The sequence below is a fragment of the Rutilus rutilus genome (genome assembly GCF_951802725.1).
Source record: "Rutilus rutilus genome assembly, chromosome: 17".
Classification (NCBI taxonomy): Eukaryota; Metazoa; Chordata; class Actinopteri; order Cypriniformes; family Leuciscidae; genus Rutilus; species Rutilus rutilus.
Genome location: NC_140230.1, coordinates 21,988,810 through 22,008,276, shown reverse-complemented (window position 1 = coordinate 22,008,276; position 19,467 = coordinate 21,988,810).

Here is a 19,467-nt window from a genome sequence, read left to right as displayed (position 1 = left end):
GTTTTAACTGATAAATGGCTAAATGGCTATATTAAATAAACAAAACAATAAATGGCTATATTAAAATTCAATTTTGTCTACATAAATTAAAAATAAGGCACTAAACACAATATTATAATGTACAGTATAAAAATTGGATATTCACTTTGTTTGTGATTTGCTAAATATTATTACAATTAACAGTTTTGGTGTTTTTAAAGATTAACTTTAAGTGAGGGCTAAATTACAGCTAAAGTACTGTACTCCAAATGTAAAAATAGGGGAAATGAGCATCCACAATTTTATATCCAACAGAAAATGTATATAAACAGTTACCATTATATTACCACAATTATACTGTGCATCCATCAATATTTCTCTTTTTTAAAAACATTGTTTAAGGGTTACAATTAAAGTAAGCTTCCAAGTAAATAATTTTAGAATGTATGACACATGCCAGACATCATATTCTTATGTAACAATGTTCAGTCCCTTACAAAAAAATAAGTATACTTCAAGTTCATTTTATTAAAGGGGTCATATAATGCCATTTTTGTACAAGTTAATATGATTTTTTAGGGTCTAAATGAAAAGTTTGTAATATACTTTAATAAAAAATTCTCATTAATATTGTAAGAAAACACTCTTTTTACCTGGTCAAAAACAGCTCTGTTTTCAGCACGCCATTTAAGTGCTTGTGTCTTTAAATGATAATGAGCTTTGCTCACCCCACCACTCTGTTCTGTGGGGCATTTTGACACAATACAGGTGGAGTGTTGCCTTGACAACAGTTGAGGGTATATTTTGGAGAAAGAATGGCAGTGGGAGTCTCTGAGGACACATTTGTGCAACCGTATCAATTTGAACCGGAGTCGGACCCGGAACAAGATGACGGCCCAGAAGAAGTTCGACAATTAAGGCTCGAACATGACGTTTCTGAATGGTTGGTTAACATAATGTCACTTTGATCTATCTTTGTATGTACTGGCAGGGTAGTGAGATACGAACGCTATGTGTTTACTGATGTATACGTTAGTTCATTGACAGATTGATGTTACAGCTAATGGTCATGAAAAACTTTTTTTCGGTAAATGTAGGCTTGTCCGTGATGCGCAACATTATCTACACTGTTAGACTTTTCAAGGGTTTTTTACAGTAACTTACTGGCAACACCGTAAAAACGAAGCTAATCAGTACACTACTGTAATTATTTTTATTTGTACTAAATATAAATTAGATTTCATAATTTTGATATATGATTAATTTTTTTTTTATCCTACATACTGTAAGTACTACTGACATACAAACCAATAAGACAAAGTTATCACAAAATAAATAAAAAATATTTAAAACATTTCATATATAATCACAAAATAAACAGTCTGCCAATGCTGGAAATGATGTGTGAAATTTTTACACATTAATGGGTGAGTTTAGGGATAACGTTTTTTGTGTTAATTTTAACTCATTCATTGAGTTAATGATTTTAACAAAGTAAATATGTCAGAAAGGTTAGCACAAAGATGTGTAAACGTGTTAAATTAACACATTATGTGCTGTCCTTCACTGCACACATTGTTAAAAACATACATAAAATCCTAAACAAAACGTTAGCATTTGACAAAATGAATGTAGAGTCATTGGTTGTTTAGCTTATACAATTATTATAATGAAATATCAACCATTACATTCATAAAACTGCAGAATATAAATACATTAAGCAGTCAAAAAGGAAATGTCCAACACAGGACAAAACACAGTTCTTTTCACAATACATGACACATAACCCCACCTTCAAAATAATTTCACTTATTTACAAATATTTGTTGGATTCATGTGCACTGGTGGCCAAAAAAAGTATTTAATTGTCTCAATGTTTTTGAAAGAAGTCTCTTTGATGCTCAAGAAACATTTCTTTGTATTATCAATGTCAGACTGTCTACTCCATCTTTTCTACAGCATAGGAGTAAAAGTCATCATCAAAATAATCTTTAAAAAGCCAACACAATGGTTTTGTCCACCTTTGAATAAATGAATCTTCTCCAAAGATTGGTTCCTGTTCAGAACTTGATTGACAACATCAGAATGTTCCCTGGTCTGTATGCGTGTCCACAAACACTAATGTACTCAGTCCTTCAGAGGAGATCCCGGTTCCAACACTATATGAAGTTTTATTAACTAAGTTCGGGAGGAGCACGTTCAGAGAATTAACACGAGTGGATAGCACTCAGCAATCAATGATAAGAGGGTATATATAGACTCAGCAGTCTTACCGCGATCCATTGACAGTTTGCAGCATCCCCCCACCACCCCTTCTCCACACTTCTAGTTCTAAACACTTACATACGGGGGGAGTACTCTGGGTTCGGGCTGAATTCCGAGCTCGGAGCCCTCCCCCCGGACACCACGCCAAATACGCATTAATCTTACTCCCTCAAAATTATATGTAAGTGTGAACTCGTGAAATGAGAGAGAGAGAGAGAGAGAGAGAGAGAGAGAGAGAGAGAGAGAGAGAGAGAGAGAGAGAGAGAGAGAGAGAGAGAGAGAGAGAGAGAGAGAGAGAGAGGAGAGAGAGAGAGAGAGAGAGAGAGAGAGAGAGAGAGAGAGAGAGAGAGAGAGAGAGAGAGAGAAAATATTAGTGTCAAATAATTTTTAACCTCCTTTTTTTTTTTTTTATGATTATTTTCACAAAAACTTAAGAATATATTTTTGTAAACAGCTTTTGTCAATAAATAGCATACAAAAGAACTAAATTAAATTATGCCAGATTAAATTTTAATACTTACAAATCCTAAACTCTGTCCAAAAATGCTGAGATCCATAGAGAGAAAGACTGAAATCGATGATTTTAGCCCATTTCAGCTTGTCTGCAGTGAAGGGGTACCTGTTTGAGACAAATAAACAGTAAGACACATGCAAGAAAACACTGAGTGATGATCGTTCTCCTTCCTACAGTAGTTAACCCACCTGTACGCTGATATTAGGACCTTCCTGGTCAGGTGGGACTGCAACGGTAGAGAGTATTCTGCCTAATAAAATATCAAAATAATGCAAAAATATAAACTTAAGTTGTTTCGAATGCTAGATTTGGTATGAATGAATTAGTGAGAGTTTTACTGCAGTGCTTACCTGGATACATTTAATCTGGTGAGACTGAACAAAGAAAATGGTCCATCTTCTGATTGGTTCATTTGCTGTGTAATAAATATAAAGTTTAAAATATAATCACTTATTTGATATAAAGTTAGCCAATTTTATAGAGATTTTATAAGATATTGTAAGCTACCGTGTGCACCAGTGGCTCCAAAGCACTTTTCACATATTGCTAATCATTTCAGCAAACTTATCTCAAAATATATCACAAATGGCCTACCTATGGAATCTTGCTAGAAGTCACTGGCGCGAATTGGCGCTTTGTTGCAGTTGCCTTTAAACACATATAAAAATGGAAGTAAATATTACATTTCATTAAAAAAAACTATAATATGTTATAGTTTGCAAACTAATGCTAAAACTATAAAGGTTCTCATCAGTAGGCCAACATTATCTACAACCAAAACAGAATTTCACATTAGTTAATTTATTGTTAATGTAAACTAAGCGTTGCTCGTTGGCATATTTTAACTCGACAATTCAATAATCTAACAAAGTCTGTCAAATGAAACGTTACCGCCATGTTGACGAGTAAGTTAGGCTAATGTTTTAACATAGGTTAAACTGGGCAAAAAACTGTCAACACACACAGAATGTTTTTGTTTTTTTTACCTTGCTTGCTGGTCTCTCTCTCGGTGAAGTGAATTCCGTCTCTTCCCCAGGCCAGACACGAACGGCGCGATCCAACAAAAGACAGTCAGAACCCAGTAGCTGCTAATATTACACTGGATGCTCTGGCGCGACACAACAAATCCCAGACAGTGTGTAGCCTATTGATGCACCGTTATATTTCTGACGTACTCCAAGTCCAAGCGCTCGCACTATTTCTGACAAGGGACAAACAGGTTTGCATTTTGTATTAATGGTCCGGTCGCTTCAATGTGTCTAGACAGCCTCTGGCTATTATAGCATTGTTGACACGCGGTGTAAGGCAAAAATTAGGAAATAAAAAGCACGATGGAATGGTGCCAGCCAGAGAGGCCGTTACGTCAAATACAGTAGTATACAGCAAATTAAAAAAATACAGTAAGTCTCTATATGTGGTGTTAGACGTCACAGAAAATTCCCATGATGCAATGGGAATCAGTTATTTACTGTAAAGAGAAATAGCAGTATAATACTGGGGGATTTAAAGTAAATAACTGTAGAAATTACATAAAGTCTAACAGTGTATGCAGTTTTAGGTACTACTGTCAGGGCTGAAGCACTAACATTTTACTGATCTGTTTAAAAAATAACCAGTCTGTGAGACTATGACAGTCATTAGGCACATAAACAACACATTTCAATGTTCTCGTTTATAAAGCAGTCTGGTGAAATGATTCGCGCAAACATTAAAGCATTGACGTTGATCGTGGGGAATATTCCCTTCGAAAACAAAACTCAGCCACTGCGTCTTCAGCGGTTCGGATTTAGGCACATCAAAATGACTGCTGTGTTCCTTATTACACCCAAGAACAGAACACCACAATCGCTTAGACGCAATTCTGCTCCAGCGTATCAACAATGGCGGACTATGATGACAGCTCGCTCAGGGCGGGTCTGTGTTGAAACGCTGCTACCAATTAACAATCGTGACGTCACACGGTCAGACGGCTCGATTTGAGACGGGAAAACATATAAGGGGATAAAAAAAAAAAAAACACTGGATGGATTTGTATCATTATATGATGGTTGTGTATAGGCACTGCCAACACACATTTCAGTACAATCAACTTGTAAAAGTGCATGTACCATTATATGACCCCTAGTATACTTAAGTAAATTTCTAAGTATACTTTATGTAGTAATTATACTAATATCAATGTACTAGAAGTATACTTGTAGGTGTACTAATATATTTATTAATCTAGTTTATATTATTTTTGCACTTTAAGTATACTATGTTCCTATTTAGGTAAAACAAATTGTTATAGGCCTACTTGAAATATAACTTTAATAGTACTTTTTCTTTTTCCATTTTAAAAGCATTTTATTCTAGCTTCAAGTGCTCAAGGAGCTTGAGTTTGTTGCCCAGCCCCGCTACTCCACATACATCATCAAGTGTTACTCTTTTGGCGCGAGTCAACTTGCGTAGGCCGTCTGCCGCAAGCTAGTTATTTTAGGTTTTAAATATAGTTTTAAATATGGATATTTTTCTTACACGAACGCATCGCTTCGCTTCAGAAGGCCTTTATTAACCCCTCCAGGGCCATGTGGAGCACTTTTATCATGAATGGATGCACTTTATGGACTTCAAAACAGAAACGGTCATTCACTGCCATTATAAAGCTTGAAAGAGCCAGGACATTTTTAATATAACTCTGATTGTATTCATCTGAAAGAAGAATGTCATATACACTTGAAAAAGTAGAACAGGGCTCTGAAAATGTGCATCTTTAAAGCAGATCCCAACTCATTCAAACCCTCTCAGCAAACCAATCACCTTTTGACTGGCTAAAAGGCGATTTTTTTTTTTTTTTTTTCTGCAAAGAGAGGTTTAATTTGGGGGTGTTTTCTAAGAATACTAAAAGCACTAGAATGACAAGGCCAACCACTTGACAGCTTAAAATCATGCTGAGAAATCGCCTACATAGATGTGATAAAGTTAGGAACAAGTTCAAAGAATCTCATTTTTAATCTTATATTATTAATCACCAAACAGCCAGGGGTATTGCAGAGTCAGACCGAAGCATAAATTCCCCATTCAAAGCACATTTATCTTTCAATTACTGCAGGAGTGAGTATGAATTTGCAACAGTAAATAGTCACACAGCAGTTCAGACTCAAGCTCACTCTCACTCCTTCAATATAAACTGGGAATGAACATGGCAACTTCCATTCCACTGTTTATTATTAGGCTAATATAAAGTTGTTCTTAGTCTTCTGGGACCGAATAGTTACAAAGAGAATGTGATTGTGTGCGTTGCTGTCATGTTTAGGCACTTTCACTTGGCTCATCAGAGTGTGCATTGAATATGAAGCAAATCACTAATGAATTACTGCCAAAGATTATTACAAGGTTTATTAGTATCTAGAGCGTCGCCCTAATGTAGTTTTGCTGGAAACATATAAGAGTTTGTGCTGATTTACAGGAATGAGGCAACGATGGCGCAGAAAGACTGTGTCAATTAAACAAATTAGGTGTAAAAGCGAGCAAAATGAAAGCAAAAGTTATAGTCGATCTGAATTAAAGCTCATTTATACCGAAGAGGGACTCGATTATCTTTTAATCTTTCCTAATCTCTTCTAGGCCACGTTTTCTCTGAATAAATTGGTGCAGCTATACTATAACACCCACTGCCACCAGAGATAATGAGCTCAAATGATTGCTGGAATTCATGTCTAATCAGATGTCTTTTTGAAGGGAGTCTGAAGTGAAGTCTCCAGGCATTTATCATGATTTACACATTTTGATATTATGAATAATTATTGCTTTAATTAATATTGCAATGACTAGACTTAGATCCATAAATAGATGTAAAAAAAATAAATAATAATTTTTAACTTACAATTATAATGAAGCAGAATCCCTGATGTTTGTACAATAATCATTACAATCATTATAATTTAAAAAAGGCTGGTTTGAGAGTGTCTTGAGCCCTTCAATTATTACTCTAACCTAGTCATTTTCATTCTTAGAAATGAAGGTTTTCTAACTGGCAGACCCTTTTTAAATACCACATAGAACTTTTTATTCTCTAAATTGTTTAGAAAACATGTTTTGGTGCTTTAAAGAACACATAAACCAAAATACATATCTAAAGAACCTTGAAAAAAGTTGATGTCTGTAGCAGAGCTGCATTTATTTGATATTTTTTTTTTTTTTTAAATACAGTAATATTAAGAAATGTGACTGCAATTTAAATGAACTATTTTCTATAAATATAATTCATTTCTGTGATGGCAAAGCTGAATTTCCAGCTGCCATTACTCTATTATTCATTGTCACATGATTTTTCAGAAATCATTCTAATATGTTGATTTGGTGCTCAAAAACATTTCTTAGTATTACCAATGTTGAAATGGTTGTGCTGCTTAATATGTTGGTGAAAACTATTAAAAAATAGGATTCTTTGATGAACAGAAAGTTCAGATGAACAGCATTTATTTGAAATATAATTATTTTTGTTACAATGTAAAAGTCTTTCAATGGGCTGTCACTTTGTGCCGAACCTGTTTCTCTATAGTCCACTGTGATGGACTTAATAACTTATGTGGATCAGGAAAGAGAGAAAGAGGTAAGAAAAATAGAAGACTTTAACAACATGAACACAAAGACATTATGAAAAAGAATTAGGAACAAGCCATTCTAAACGATTTTGTTCAGTAATCGTATCAGCTATGGATAGGAGACATTAAATGGAAGGGCTGTTGTGTGCAGAACATTTTTAACAAAGGGGGAAGATGAAACGGCTTAGCTCAACACCAGCAACTTTCACAGAACGCACACGAAACAAAATGTACTGCGAGTGATTTCAATAACAAAAGACATAGATGATCGGCTAAGACTTAAACTGAGGGAGTGTGCGTGAGTAAATCAATGTTCGTGTGCGAGGCGGTCTTAACGAGAGACATCCTTCCAGAGCCAGGCAAGAGACAAAGCTGATTTCTCATACACTGATTCACACACACTCAAATCTCTCTGGCACATCTCTAGCTCAGCTTCCTGGCACAAAACTGCAGCGGGGCTTGTGTAGATTTCATTGACATTGCGTTATCTCTCTTCTTACTTTGACATTATGGATGAAATATTTAGTTTGTGTGCTAAAATTAATGTTTGTGTGTGTTAAATGAACATGGCGGTTGGTGTGTGCTATGCATGTGTTCGGAAGATTATAGGAAGGCTGTTAAGATTTATTAATATTAGTAGAAGAGCAATGAGGTCTAATGTGACAGGAGGCGATAGGATGGGAAAGTAAATGTCAGACCTTGTTCGCACTAACCCATAATACACTATTCTCATCCAAAGTGACAGACTCATCTATAATGCACAGCAGATTTAACAGTTTCTCTTTCACACACACACACATAGAGTACTCATTGTTCATTCACACTCTATTTTCTATCAAAGGAACTTTTAAGATGAATTTCGGACCACGGCTCAAATCAAAATAACACAATGATGATTTCTTTTGCACTCTTTTTCTCTCTGTGTCAGTGAAATCAGCAATAAGAGTTGGAAAGAGAGAGATAAAGAAGGTTATACAAAAGAAATACTAGGTGAGAGAAAAAGAAAAAGATGGCATGTCAAATAGAACAAGTAAATATGTGTTATTATTTACTCAGGTAGTTTCAAACTTGTTTGAATTTCTCCTGCGGAAGATTTTTTTGTGGGTTAATATTCCGGCCACTCTTTTCCATAATATTTTCCATAAAATTTCCATAAAAGTGAATGATGACTGGAATCTCCAAAATGACAAAAAGTAATATAAAAGTCCAGGTAACTGTCCCTGTGCATAACATTAAAATGTAAGCCGTTAGTCACTGACATCCTCCCCTCACCTCTGGTGAGCTGTTAACAGTTTAAAACATATATGTATTGGTGCTTTAAAGAACCCAGAAACCAAAACACTAAGAACCGAACATCAGGAACTTTTTAAATCTCCAGAGAATTATATCTAATATATCTATCTCAAGATATAGATCAGTCAGATTTGTGAATGAATCATGGACACCAGTTTTGTGAACTGATCAAACAATTCATCAAAAAGACCTTAACATCCCCAGCCTTTATTCGCTTTCTTTAGTTTATACGCACAAGAATAGCCAGGATGTTTTTTACAAATTTACATTTTTATGTTACACAGAAGAAAAAGTCATAAACAAAATAAACAAAATGTTCATTTTAGGGTGAACTGTCTCTTTAAATATCTGTATTCACACTATCATGTGCTAAAAATCAAAACATATCCATTTCATGGCGATTTGTAACAGCATAATCCAGATTTATCCTCTTCCAAAATTAGGTGTATTTGCTCCATCTTTCTTTATGTGTTGGGTGCAACGTATTACCATATCAATACTGGAGGCGGAAAAAAACATTCTGCACCAAGAAATGAGTATATTTTCTACCATGAATTGCTCACCTAACAAAGAGGGCCAAGTAGGCAAATCCCTTCAGGGCTGCCATCATGATTATGAGAATTCTGGGACTCAAGAGAGATTGAAGTGGAAGCATTTCAGCTGTCCATTAGGAATTTCCCATCTGGACACGAACCCAGCACAGCTGCAAAGTATAAGCCTGCAGGGGGTAGATGAGGTGAATTTAGTGGGGATGCTGTGATTAATTGTATTTTTGAATGACAAGAAAGAGAGGTAACATGAACAAGGATACAATGTGTCTTGCTAACAAATGCCACTATTAATCACTGCTATTCTGTTATTTATATGAAGTTATTTGAAGGAGCTGTCAAGGACACAGTAGGTGACTACTTCTTTACCTACATACATTTTAATTCAGAAAAAAACTACTTCTAAAATAGTGTTTCATGCTAGAGTCACTCAAGAATGGACTTGTAAACATCAAATCAGTTTACCTATTTCACACTTAACAATTGTGAATTTGTGAAACCATTAAATAATAGCGCAAATAATGAACTAAACTGGCTATTTTCCATTCTAGTTATGAGAAACAGATACTTCTGGATTTGAAAAATAGGAACGCTTTGATTTAACTATTAAAAGGGCTCATTAACCAGCACAAACGTAGAAGACATGTCAGCCACATTGTGATACTTGCATAAGGCCGATATATTGTCAGGCTTTCATTATTTAATAATGCACAACAAATAGCATGTCAAGTAAAAACAAATGGATTTAGTTATGTTAAAGATAGTAAAAGCTAGTGTGCACAGAACATGCTTAAAGGGTTAGTTCACTCAAAAATGAATTAGGCTACTCACCCTCATGTCGTTCCAAACCCGTAAGACCTTCGTTCATCTTTGGAAAACAAATGAAGATATTTTTGATGAAATCCGAGAGCTTTCATTCCCTTCATTGAGAGCAACGCAATTTACAAATTCAAGGCCCAGAACGATAGACATCATTTTTATGACGCAAATGCTTTGTTTGAACACACACAAAAAAAGAATTAATTTATGAAAATATTGACCTGCAATCCAGTAGGGGGAGCACCACGACGCATGCTTGTAGTGTTGACTCAATACCGGAAATTGGTAACACTTTATAAGGTTCTGTTTGTGAAAATTAGTTAATTACATTAGTTGACATTAACGAAAAATACATGATGTTAATTAAAACATTTACAGATACATTATTAAAATCAAAAGTTAATCTCTGGACTTGAGCAAACATTGACTAACAATGAACAGTTGTATTTTTATAAACTTAACGAACATTAATAAATACCGTAACAGTTGCATGATCCTTGTTAGTTATTAATGCATTAACTAACGATAATTGTAAAGTATTATGCATAAATGATTTATATATTTTCCACAGAAAATATGTCAAAGCAATAACAAACCACACATTTTCTTCAGAAGTCTAAAAGTTAACAGCTGGGCATTCATAATCTTATACTGAAAAGCACAACATGAAGTGGTTGATCCACCATGAAAGCAGCCTTATGTGTGTATGGACCGTGAGAAGTTCACGTCTGCCTGACATTAATGTTAACGTTTGTGCATGACATGATAATCTAATTATGTGTGATGTATTCGATAAGCATAACAAGAGATCCTTGAAGATGGGCACGGTAGAATTGACCAATCAAAGCACAGACGAGAACGGTCTGTGAATGTCAAGCAGAACAGATTGCATAAAGGTAGCTCACCTAAAAACACTGAGCTGCTGTTCAAAATGTTGTGTGTGGGTTTTTTCCCCCACACAAGAACAGAAAAACCTGAAATTTGACCAGTGAAGTCATAGTAAACATACCTCTAAGGAATAAAGAATACTGAACATTTCGGACATTAATTTCTAATATAAAACCTGTCTGTGAAACTATTTTGAAGGGGAAATCTGAGATATTATTACTACACACTCTGTAATGTCTTGTCTTTGAAGGAAGCCATATTTATCCCTGCTCGTTATCATTTCAAACAGCCATCCTTAAAAAACTTGTTCCAAAGTTCACGATCATATAATGCGTAACTTTGTATGTTAATGTATAATGTAGTTCAGATCTGCTGAATCTAACACACGCACATATTTGCATGACCAATTAAGCTGCCAGCTTTCTGCAAAGGTCAGTCCCAACAAGGTCACCAAGAGGGGTCACGGGGTTAAAACACTTGAAGTGTGCAATTAACCTTGTACAGGGAGAAAGGAAGAGTGATACACACAGAGAGTGAGTGGGGGTGGGAGGGTGTAAAAAGAGAGAAATAATTACGCTAATGGAGAGGAATTAGATCAGTAGCATTTAGTGGAGAAAGCTGAGTAATTGAATTAACCGGGTTTTGAATAATTCCTCTTGCATTCTACCTATTTGCTCATTAAATGGATTTGCCATGGATAATTTAACCTTCTTCTCCCAAATTAATCAGTGTGGTTGAAACTTCACTTCTGCTGTTGTGGTGCATCTCTTTTCCTAGAAAAAAAAAGAAATCTTTGGCTTATTTCATCAATTACACAATAACAGAAACAATAAAATAGAGCCAATGGTGTTATAAACTATAATTATGATATAGGGCTTTTATGAATTATGATATTATCATATAGGGATTGTCAAAGGTTTTTTTTTTTTTTTTTTCGTCATCTACTGAATTTTTCGTCAACGATACCAGGGACACCGAAACACCGGGGAACATGAAATTTGGTGGGCATGTAGCCCCACTAGACTTTTATGGAAAAATTTCGTTTGGTCCCCGGGGGCACATTTAGTGACTGTAGACTCATCGGCCTATAGATGGTGCTGTTGAGCGAAGGGTTGCTGGTTTAGGATGATACTGTCACACACACACATGCAGGAATACAAACAAACGCAAGCATGCACACACACTGACATCCACACGCACAGACACACACACACAAACACACACGCGCACACACATGTACGCACGCATACATACACGCACAGACACACACACACACACAGACACACACATACACAAACACACACACACACATACACACACACACAGACAGACATGCACATACTACTACTTTTTTTAGGTATCAGCCATATACCCGATTTACCAATACCCAATGTGTTATGCTTGGGCAGTATACTAATGAGGTGGGTGGGACATGTTTCATGCCATGTTAGATCACATCCTAAGAGTCTACGCTTTCAGAAAATATATTATTATTTATTTGTTCTTCCCTTTTATTATAAACAGTTTCAACATTATGCATGTGACAGTTAGACTTATATTGGTAGATACAATGCCTTAAACATAGATAAAATTAGTATCAGTGAATTAATTTACATAACTTTTAATGTAACCTCTGTCCTCTGATTCTTGCAAAATCCTCACATTTCATATAATATTTTACATCCTATGAATACATTTTAGCAGCGTTATGGACATAACATGAAATACACACACTTTACAAGTGTCCTACAAACTCTGTAAATTATTAAACAAACTACCAATGTAGCATGAAAAAGACTTGCTTGAACACAATAAGTGTGTTTTTGAAACTCTTTTTTATAATACATTATGTAGGGAAAACCACTGTTATGAATGTGACATTTTCACATTACGGATGTTAAGTGTCTAAACTAATGACTTTTGATATAAAACTTAAATAGTAATAGCAAATAATTACAAAACTCTAAATTATCCATGATCCACAGGAATGCTCCAGACAGTCTTTTAAAATATACAACTTATATACATAAACACGCAATACAGCCAAATTGCTCCACGTCATTTATTTTTGTGGAAAGCCAGTGCAGGCCTGAGCGGCGGTCATATTTTGTACCGCCATGCGGTACATCTAGTTATATCTCTCTTCCTCTCCTCCGTATTCTATCCTTCCTTTGGATTTTGTTGTATCTTGTTGCCAAATTCCGCCCACAAACAAATGAAAAATTCTTTCCAGAATAAATATAGAAAGATTTTGTGATGTTGTGTTTATTTAATAGTGTGAGCTGGGAACGTATTTTAGGTGGCTGTGAGTGTAGGTTGCAGTATTTTTCAACGGCACTGGTCCATATTGGCTGGATTCCGCCAACCCCATTCTTGTCTGCTATTGTCTATCTCATACATTGTTCTATTGTTTCTTTCCTCTGCCACACACATATAAACAGGCACACACACATGCACACATTAAGTCCCAGCAGGAACAGTCAGATGTTTTTCTTGCCCACATCTGTGATACCTACATGAATAATCGTTGTACACCTGACATGCTTCGACTCCCTTTTTTTCAATCAATTCAACTCAATTGAGATTTACTGGCATGCGTGATCATTTAAGAAAAGCACTGGTTATATATACGCCTTCTTCAAAATGAACAGACCTTCAGAATCGAATGAACTTATTGTCAGTACACCTACTTTCTGTAGCAAAAATAGCCTATATAACAAAACATTCTAATCATAAACAATTGCTTTTAAAACATTTTTAAAACATGAATGCATAAATGAAAGGTAATACTAATGAGCAATATTAAAGTGCCCATATTATGGTTTTTCCAATATTCCCTTTCATGCAGTGTGTAATATAGCTGCCTGTGAATGTAAACGTTCTACAACTTTGTAAAGTCAAAAGATATGATAAATAAAGTTATTGTCTCCCAAAAGAAAGAATCGACTCAAACCGCCCGAACGAGTCGTCTGTAATTCGAATCCCACTGCGTTACGGTTCTACGTCACTAGAAAAAAAACATTTTCATAATGCCAGCCTATGTTGTATGTTGTCGCCCGCGAACAACTTGACCCGCCCACAAACACGTCATTTTACTGACGACTGTCTGCTTCTCAAAGGCCAACGCTGGATTCGCAAAACGCTTGCTCTTGAAAGATTGGTCGTACCCAGTTTATTTGGATCAGCTTGCTCTTCAGAATCACAACCTGTAAGTATGATTAATAATATAAACCCAACAGATCAATCAGATCATTAGGATCACATCAACTAAAAATACCAAGGGTTCACTCTAAGCAAGGTGAGTCCGCTGCCAGCCGCAGCTGGAACCAGCTTCCAGAAGAGATCAGATGTGCTCCTACAGTAGCCACATTCAAATCCAGACTCAAAACACATCTGCTTAACTGTGCATTTAAATGAATGAGCACTGTGCCACTGTGCGTCCGGCTGATTACACTGTATTTTATCTCTGCATTCTCCTTTTGATTCTAAACTACTGTATTCTTCCTTTTGATTCTAAACTGAACTCAAATGGCACTGATTGATAACCAGTGTTTTGTGAAGGGTATTGTAGTAGTGGGGGAAACCCCGATGGTCCTGATGACCAAATTTGAGAACGGTGTGATTACTAACGAGCGTCACCTGCGCGCCGTACCGGCCTCGTATCTCACGGAGGAGCTACGGAAGCATAAAAGGAGGAGCGACGACAGTGAAGGACGCGAGAAGACCAGGCCTGAATTTCAGTCGTCCGTGAGGGGCTGCCGCCTTTACTTTCATTTTGTGTTTATTTATTTATTAAAGTTTGTGAACATTCACTGGTTCCCGCCTTCTTCTTCCGTGCTGGTGTCCGTGTTCGTGCCGGTGTCGGTGTGTCCGTGTCGGTGTGTCCTTGCCGGTATGTTGGTGTCCGTACCGGTGTGTCCGTGCCAGTGTCCGTGTCGGTGTGCCTGTGTTGGTGTCCATGCCAGTGTGTCCGTCTGTCCGTGCCGGTGTCCGTGTTGGTGTCCATGTCAGTGTGCCTGTGTTGGTGTCCGTTCCGATGCCTGTGTCCGTGCCGGTGTCCATTTCGATGCAGGTGTCCGTGCCAGTGTGTTGGTGTGTCCGTGCCAGTGTGTTGGTGTGCCCGTGCCAGTGTCCGTGCCAGTGTGCCCGTGCCAGTGTCCGTGCTGGTGTGTCGGTGTGCCCGTGTCGATGCCAGTGTGTCCGTGCCGGTGTCTGTATTGGTGTCTGTATTGGTGTCCGTGTCCATGCCGGTGTCCATGTTGGTGTCCATGCCGGTGCCTGTGCCGGTGTGTCTGTGGCGGCGTGTCATGTGCCTGTGTCGGTGTCGGTGCCGGTGCCGGCTAAAAATTATTTTTTGCCATCAATAAATAATTTTTTTACATTTATATAAATATATTAAAATAGAAAACAATTATTTATGTAATAATATTGTCACATTTAGTTTTGGGTTTTGTTCCATGTTCATGTTTCATGTCTATTATTTTGAAATTATCATGTTTTACAAAATCACTCACTGCTCTGAGAACTACTATTAGCTTTAATAAGTATCTATATTTAATATATATCTGTATTTAATAATTATGTATAATTTATACAGTGAAGTCTGTGTAGTGTTATAAGTATCTATATTTAACATATATCTGTATTTAATAATTATGTATACTTTATACAGTGAAGTCTGTGTAGTGTTTTATTTTTATATTTGTTCATTTAATTTCTTTGCTTCTGTTAAATACACCTACTGTAGCTGAAAAAATAAAGCACTGTTTATTTCATTTGTATAATATATGTTGTGTATATGTATATGTTCTTATCTTTTAATTAACGAAATAATGACAAAGATTTTTAATCTTCGCCAGTTTGGCCTAAATGTCTACCATTCTTTTTTACATTTTGTTAGCTTGTAAGGCTTTGTTTTTAAAATAGGGACATTAGTTTGGCTGTAATGCTCAGTCAAAATAGTAAAACCAATATGAAAATGAATCGTGATAAAATCGTGAATCGTGATTTTCCTGAACAAAATAGTGATATGATATTTTTGCCATATCAAAATAATAAGTAGAGATATGTTAGTACTATTTTTTATCATAATGGGTCAAATCAGATTCATTGATTGTGTGTAAAGATAATCTTGTAAAATATGTAAAAAATTCCAGAGGTTAAGTAGAATACAGCTTAATTATCAGACGGAACTATCCGAGTGAGAATAGAGAGAGACCAGAAGCTTTATTTCTGTCAGGACCACTATCGTCAAATACGATTGACAGCTAGCATACAGTTTGGATTGGCGGTATGGTTTTGTTTTGGGCAATAACTCCTTGCTCATCCATGCAGCCTAGCATGAATAGAGCAGGGAGATCAGCAATAACCCCCCTTAAGGCCCTTGCACACTGAGTCTGAAATTTTCGCACGTTAAAAAATAAATATGACCTCACGTTATGTCAATCACGCTTGTAGGCTACACTGCCTCCGAAACTTTCGTCCGTCAAAAAAAAAATCGAATCAGGTTCGATTTTCTGCGTTTTTCGCATCCGTAGCAAGCATTTTGAATGGTGTTTTGACAATTCAGAGCCACCGAATCACAAAAGCGAAAACGTGCATGTGATAATTTCGGACTCAGTGTGCAAGGGCCTTTAGGGTTAACAGAACAGAACCAACATAAATTGCAGATATCATTAATGTCAATATTTTCGAGAATTTAGTCTGAAATCAAAGGGGAATCAGAATGCCAAATCCTTACTGAACCAGAGGAGGAGCTGGGGATGGAGGAGGGTAATTGTCTCCTGAGAAACGTGAAAGCTGCTGATAATACTGAAGGAGCTTATATATGGATGCTGTGATAGGCGTCATATTCCTGTATAGGTAGATGTGGATCAGCTGAGAGTCAGCTGATGCGAGCTTGACTAATGTGACCTGCCAGAACTAACGCTACGCTTGATTATTATTATTATCAGTAGTAGTATTTTAAAGCACATTCAGACAAATACATTCACAATACACAGACACACACAATGACTCATAGTTTATGACACTGCTATTAAACTAAAACTATTGCTTGGGTCTTCAGACCCAAAATCAGAGAAGCACAAGGCAAAGTATCCATTTGGTCTCCATTTAATCCCGTTGTTGTCTAAGACGCAATTTAAAAAATCTTAAAAAATTATTTCTATGCTGTCTCCCTTCATTATCTTTTTATCTCTAGTTCTACTAAAGGACAAATCCACCCTACAAGTTAATCTGACTGACAGAGTGAGTGCCAGAGAAAAAAATATATTTATTACATATACAATTTGTGTGTGTCTGTACTTCTTAAAGACAGAAATTAATTTTCTGACAAAAAAACAAATGAACTCAAATTCTCCAAACCCCTATCAGAGGTTCCTATGGAAGCTTGTTTCCGCCAATGAATAATAAATAAATAATAATAATTGCGACTTTTTATCACACAATTCTGACTTTTTTTCTCACAATTGCGATATATCAAGTCAGAATTCTGACTTTTTTCCTCACAATTGCGAGATATGAAGTCAGAATTGTGAGAAATAAAGTCGCAATTCTGAGAAATAAAGTCGCAATTGCGAGATATAAAGTCAGAATCGCGTGTTATAAAGTCGCAATTCTGGGAAATAAAGTCGCAATTGCGAGATATAAAGTCGCAATTCTGAGAAATAAAGTCGCAATTGGGAGATATAAAGTCAGAATTGCACGATATAAAGTCGCAATTGCGTGTTATAAAGTCAGAATTGTGAGATAAACTATTCCGAGGTAAAAAAAAAGAAAGAAAAAAGTCCGTCTTTTTTTCCCTTAGAATTGGACTTTATATCTCACAATTGTGAGTTTATATCTCACAATTCTGAGAAAAGATGTCAGAATTGCGAGATATAAACTCGCAATTGCGTGTTATAAAGTCAGAATTGCGTGATATAAAGTCAGAATCGCGAGAAAAAAAGTCTGACTTTATAAAACGCAATTCTGACTTTATATCGCGCAATTCAGACTTTATAACACGCAATTCTGACTTTATTTCACGCAATTCTGACTTTATATTTCGCAATTCTGAGAAATAAAGTCAGAATTGCGAGATGTAAACTCGCAATTGTGAGATAAAAAGTCGCAATTATTTTTTACAATGTTTTATTTTGTGGCGGAAACAAATTCCATAGGTTCCTGTGGTCTCCCACTGCAGTAGAAAAAGAAACACTTACAATTGTATGAGTTCAAAATACACCCAGATACAGCCAAAATTGGTGTGCTTCAGATTTTCCTTGGCAGATGACATCTGTGTTCTCACAAACATCTTCTGCTCATACAAAAAAAAGAGGGAATTTATGAGGTGGAATTGCTCAACAACAGAAGCCGGGAAGAACATATTCTGACCAAAATATGTTTTGTTCTGGTGTTTGCATCTGAGTCAAAACTGTATCAGTACAGAGGAAGCAATTCCAGCTCTTCATATCAATTATGTAAGAAGATAACAGTCAGTAAACACTTCACACAACACACACTGTATTCTCCCGATACCTCCTTCAAAAACATGACAATATGTGCAAATGAACTCTCATGAACTCTCATGCACACTGAGTCCGAAATTCGCGTCCGAAATTTTCGCACGTTAAAAAATAAATATGACCTCACGGTATGTCAATCACGCTTGTACACTGCCTCCGAAACTTTCGTCCGTCAAAAAAAAAATCGAATCAGGTTCGATTTTCTGCGTTTTTCGCATCCGTAGCAAGCATTTTGAATGGTGTTTTGACAATTCAGAGCCACCGAATCACAAAAGCGAAAAAGTGCATGTGATAATTTCGGACTCAGTGTGCAAGGGCCTTTAGGGGTAACAGAACAGAACCAACATAAATTGCAGATAACATTAATGTCAATATTTTCGAGAATTTAGTCTGAAATCAAAGGGGAATCAGAATGCCAAATCCTTACTGAACCAGAGGAGGAGCTGGGGATGGAGGAGGGTAATTGTCTCCTGAGAAACGTGAAAGCTGCTGATAATACTGAAGGAGCTTATATATGGATGCTGTGATAGGCGTCATATTCCTGTATAGGTAGATGTGGATCAGCTGAGAGTCAGCTGATGCGAGCTTGACTAATGTGACCTGCCAGAACTAACGCTACGCTTGATTATTATTATTATCAGTAGTAGTATTTTAAAGCACATTCAGACAAATACATTCACAATACACAGACACACACAATGACTCATAGTTTATGACACTGCTATTAAACTAAAACTATTGCTTGGGTCTTCAGACCCAAAATCAGAGAAGCACAAGGCAAAGTATCCATTTGGTCTCCATTTAATCCCGTTGTTGTCTAAGACGCAATTTTAAAAATCTTTAAAAATTATTTCTATGCTGTCTCCCTTCATTATCTTTTTATCTCTAGTTCTACTAAAGGACAAATCCACCCTACAAGTTAATCTGACTGACAGAGTGAGTGCCAGAGAAAAAAATATATTTATTACATATACAATTTGTGTGTGTCTGTACTTCTTAAAGACAGAAATTAATTTTCTGAGAAAAAAACAAATGAACTCAAATTCTCCAAACCCCTATCAGAGGTT